This window comes from Mizuhopecten yessoensis, unplaced genomic scaffold (genome assembly GCF_002113885.1).
Source record: "Mizuhopecten yessoensis strain PY_sf001 unplaced genomic scaffold, ASM211388v2 scaffold8937, whole genome shotgun sequence".
Taxonomy (NCBI): domain Eukaryota; kingdom Metazoa; phylum Mollusca; class Bivalvia; order Pectinida; family Pectinidae; genus Mizuhopecten; species Mizuhopecten yessoensis.
This window is the reverse complement of record NW_018407797.1, coordinates 842,386-847,699: the sequence shown is the minus strand read 5'-3', so window position 1 is coordinate 847,699 and position 5,314 is coordinate 842,386. Positions and strand designations below refer to the sequence as shown.

Sequence of the window (5,314 nt, the reverse complement as noted above, 5' to 3'; positions counted from 1 at the left end):
GTGTATAATGATAAACATCTAACGTTACGTTATTTCCTGATCATGATGTCCCCGTCGAGGACCGTATACGTATACGCTATACAATGTATCGACGATAGTTATAAGATAATCATGCTCGAAGTCCGGACGAGTTATCCTATCTTGACGGTCCTGCTCAGCCCCGGTCCCAGTGAGAGACAGTACTAGGACTGATGTAGCTGTCTTATGCTCTGTCGAACCGTGATCCGTGTGGACGTCGCACGTCATATTGAATGCAGAACAACAGTGCATTGCTCTTTGGAAGAATGCTGTGTTAGAGGGGAGAAGAAAGTGTAAGTTACTACTAATGAAATGGCATATACAGCATTATTGAACATGTGTGTTTAGTTTTGTGTCAGCAGTACACTAGGGGTTCGAATTTTGGAAATTGGAATGTAGCATCGCGATGGGGTGACGACCAGTTTCTGATCCTTTAAGTTTCAACGAGCCCGCTAAAATATGTTATAGTTACCCTAAATTTCAACCAATGGTAAGTCATATTTAAAAAGACTCTTATTAAAAATCAGAATTTGTTTATGTAATTGAAATATATTGAACTTGTACATAAATGTACATTGTCTCTTAAAAAGGTACCTAACCAAGTTAATGTAGTCGATAATAAGGCATTGAGGCTGAATGTCTTCATAAAAATAGCTCACCGGACTGATACATGCCTATCCTATCTCTGCAACCAAACTGAATGCTACGAAATGACAAATAATTTTAAGTTTATTTATATACCTAGGTCATGCGGAGCTTAATTTCTCTTTAACTAGCTGTGGAGAGGCTTAAAAGTAGATGATTATGGTTATGGGAATGTACAAAAACCAAAGTAAAACGTCTGTAACATATTTAACTGGTATAGATATAGATGGGTAAAACCATAGATCCATGATTATTTTCTCCTGCGAACAGGTAAAACTCTCACAATCACTTGTCTGTAACAGGAGAGGAAAAATGCACGGCCAGAACGGGGTTCAAACCCGGGACCTTCCAAACTCTAGACCGACGCTCAACCATATGAGCTATCTGGTCGCTGACGATCGACCCAGTCCAGTTCCACTACATTCTTCCCTCCTTTAACAGAGTCTTCGACACCGAAGACATACGAGACCCTTTACCACCTTCTGTGGGTATATTTTGTTGGGCGCCAAATGTAACAGGAGAGGAAAAATGCACGATCAGATCGGGGTTCAAACCCGGGACCTTCCGAACTCTAGATGGACGCTCAACCAATTGAGCTATCTGGTCGCTAGTTCCGCTTCACTGATTATGGTCCGTTTTAGCGGACTATGACCGATCATGCATGATGTATTCTGAATTCCTGTTTTCTGATCGAACAAAATTAAATAAATATTGTCGAATCTGTTCAAATTACATGAAATTATAGCCGTTAAAATAAAAAGTTAACTTTGAACTATTCGAGTTGACATCAGCAAAAATATCGACAAACAGTGGTATTGACGGAAGTTAAATTGTAATGTATCAGAATGTGGAGGGTGGATTGAAACTGCAATTACGGATTAATAGTTCGAAAGACCACCTGGTCAAACATTTTTGTTTTGGCACATATATATAGGTTATACATCAGTTAAGTAATAAATCAGGGATCGGTAGCCAGGTCGCGATGATATAATGAAATTGTAATCGCAGTAATTTCATGACAAAACACACGTCTACCAGCGATGTGACGGTAACATTCCGTGCTTCGTGTACTGTTAGGATATTATACAGGGTCGGGGCCTAAAGATGTTTGACTGGCGTGTGCACATGTTTACAAGAAAGAAGCTCAATCATTGGTGACATGTGGCTTATTTATGAACAAATTGTCCGACATCGATGACAACAATTGTTGCACATGAGTACTACCCGTTATTGAGTATAGTTAAACTCTGTCGAAGTGAAAATAGATCAGTTTAAGCGAGTTACGCAGGGCTATTACTGCATCGCCGATAGCTAACTTTGATCAATAATTACGTTATTTCAGTACTCAAATTGTGTGTTTGAACAATCTGAAACGTGTGTAAGCCGGGTTCGACCTTTCATTAGACAGAAAATTATTATTTTTATTGTTCAAAAAGTGTGTTTGAACTATCTGCCTATTCAAACTGGCGGGAGGTTTACCGTATATTACTACTAATGCCCCCATGTTAACTACAATTTCCATATTTGGTCATGACACCCATATTTAGAAGTCTGACCTATATTGTAAGAGAGACGAAGTTTTCATCATGAACCAATTTCAATGAAATTTTGCAGAAACTTTCCATGGCCAAAGGTCAACAAAAATAGTGGCTGATTTGGTCCCCAGCCCCCAGGGGCCTGAGGGGCGGGGCCAAAAAGGTTCAAATTGACTAAAATTTAAAAAATCTTTTTCTCAAGATCCAGATATGGTAGAATCAAATACTCTTCATAGATGAAAGGGTCTTAAGGTGCTTTACCAAAATTGTGAATTTCATGACCCTGGGGTCTCACGTTTTCCCCTGGGGAGGGGGTAAACTTTACCATAGTTTATATAGGAAAATCACATTTTGGACCAACATTTGCTTACTTGCCATTGGAAGTAATTCAATTTAGGTTAGCATTATCAGTATTGGGTAGCAGTTTGATGGTATGCACATATCAGCCCTGACTGACCCCAAGGGGCTGATAAGTGGGGCCAAAAAGGGTTGAATTGACTGAAATTTCAAAAATCTTCTTCTCAAAGACCCAGATATGGTAGAATCAAACACTCTTCATAGATGGAAGGGCCTTGAGGCTTATGACCCTAGGGTCTCATGTTTACCCCCTGGGGAAAGGGGGAGGGGGCAAAATGTATTATGGTTTACAGTGGCAAATGATACTTTGAATATTACATGTTAATAACTTGATTGGAAATATAACCCTGAGTTGACAGTTTGATACTTTGAAAATTTTGAGCCAGCCCTGCTACCCCCAATGGCTGTAGGTCGGGGCCCAAAGGAGTCAGTGTGCTAAAATTTCTTCATATTCCTTGTTTAAAAAATCAGAGGTGCTAACTTGGTAGTTTCAAATACTTTTCAGTCTTAAATCTGTAAGCTAGATTTTTTGTCGCTTTGAATAATATTTCTGTCCATGTTCAAAACAAAATCAACTCTCTGTATAATGTTTATAATCTAGATTAAATGAAGTATGCAAATACGAAGTTTCAAATTCATTCGACAATTGGTACAGGAGTAAGGCATAACAGCACACATCAATATAGTCGGTTGTGTGCTATTTAAATTGAAAATTGGCCATTTTGAAGCAAAATTTTCAAAAGCCTCTGCATGCACAAAACAAATAAATATTTGACACACTTAAATATTTTCATACCAGTGTTCATTCCAAGATAGAAATTTTTGTCTGTCACATGAGGAGGCTTTCATTTCTGCTTGCTTACTATCCAAAACACCATATTTTGGCTATTTCTATATAGCAATGAACTTTTGTTGCTCTGGTAGGGCATCTAAAAAATTTCATGCACATTGAAAAAAAAATCTGAACCAAGAAAGGTATCCCCAATTAACCAATATGATTTTTCAAGTTGAATTTTTCACTTTTTTTTATGAGGCCTGAAATGAGCCTTAATGCCCAAAGTCCTTTCTATTTTCTATTGCCTTTGCTATGTAAACTTGATAATTGTACACCATTTTAGGTGGATCAACAGAACCTGTTTACATTACAATCCTGTGCATTGATGTGAACCCATGTGAAGGCAGGTGGTGCAAAAATATTCATTCTGGTTTGGTTCACACTAGGCTTGCTTCACTGTAAGGCCCGGGTTCAATTTGATACCTGGCCGGGCCGAATGAAACTTGGTATTAGTACAAGTACTAAGATACCTGCAGATGTTAAGTTGGCAATTAAATTAACATCTTTGTACGAAATCATTGTTTTTAGGGAGAAAGCATGTCAATGACCATACGAGAACATGAAAATCAAATCCATTACCCAGAGGCACTGATCATGATTTAAGGGTTATTTTGGAAGGAGAAGCAAATCTGTTTGATTACTCAGGACTCCCCATGATCAGAAAGGGTCCTGTACATTTGTGAGGCAATAGTAAATAGATTTATAGCCCTTCTGTCGTAAGATTTGTTAAGTTGGAAACATTGTTGCACTATTGTAAATTCTACTCCCAATGGTAGAATTTCAAAGCTTCCATAACTACAAAATGATTGACCTTTTGTTTATACCTCTACTGGGAATTCTGTTTAAAATCTGTTTCAAATGCATAATAAAATTGCAAAATTAATATGTAAATTACCCGTATTCTAAGACATACAATGTCGTTGGAAAGAGTTGAAAAAATATAGTTAATTATGGCAAGCCAAGAGTATACTAAATGTAAAAATTAGGCAGTATACAAAACATTTACAGCAGTTTTGGTTTAGAAATTGTTTGCCATGGCAATAGATATTCTGCTGACCTTTTTCAGTTCACCTTCCAAAAGGTCTTGCGAGCTTATCCCGCGGTGCAGCGTCAGTCGCCCGCAATCCATCGTTTCCTGTAACTTTTCCTTTAAATGCTACATTGTATTAGTCCTGAACAGCTTAGATGATTCTTACACAATTTTGCCCTCCTGGGGGCAGAGAAATGGTGCCCAATAGGAAAAAATGAGGTTAATCTTAAAAATTCTTTTCCTTCTGTACAACAAAATTTGTTCCCAAGGGAAATTCATTTTTTTGTAAACTGAGGGTGTGACTTCACTGGAAGCAGAGGGGCGTGGCCCATTAAGGAGAATATAGGGGAAAATGTTTAGAATCCTCCTTTTGTATGAAAGGATAGAATCGAGCATCCTTTGGGGACGAGGACTTACATTTGTATAAATGGAAGATGTGGCCACACACACACACACACCCCACCACCAACACCACCACCCACCCACTGGAGGCAGAGGGGAAGTAAAGCTTGGGCACCCTTATTTGGGAAATTTAGGAATATGTATTTAAAAAAATCTTCTTTTTCTGTACAAAAGGATGAATTTTAACCAAATTTTGTCTAGGAAATTGTTGGGCAATGAGAATTCAATTTTTAGCCCACTATCATCTGATGGTGGGCTATTCAAATCACCCTACGTCCGTGGTCCGTGGTCCGTTCGCCGTCCGTTCGTAAACAATTCTTGTTATCGGTATTTCTAAAGAAGTACCAGAGGGATCTTTCTCAAATTTCATAAGCAGGTTCCCCTTGGTCCTTAGCTGTGCAGGGCAACTTTTGAGACTGATCGGATAAACAACATGGCCGACAGGCAGCCATCTTGGATTTTGATATTGAAAGTTTGTTATCACTATTTCTC

The 5,314-nt window shown here is 38.4% G+C and overlaps 1 protein-coding gene across 1 annotated transcript in view; it reads left to right on the top strand.

The window, feature by feature from the left end:
- Positions 1-225: 225 nt before the first annotated feature.
- The window catches only part of LOC110456901 (zinc finger protein 665-like), a 25,122-nt gene continuing 20,033 nt past the window's right edge, over positions 226-5,314 (top strand). Inside the window, exon 1 of the mRNA XM_021507942.1 lies at positions 226-311. The gene's annotated coding sequence lies outside the window, so the exon portion shown is untranslated. The remainder of the gene's footprint in view (positions 312-5,314) is intronic.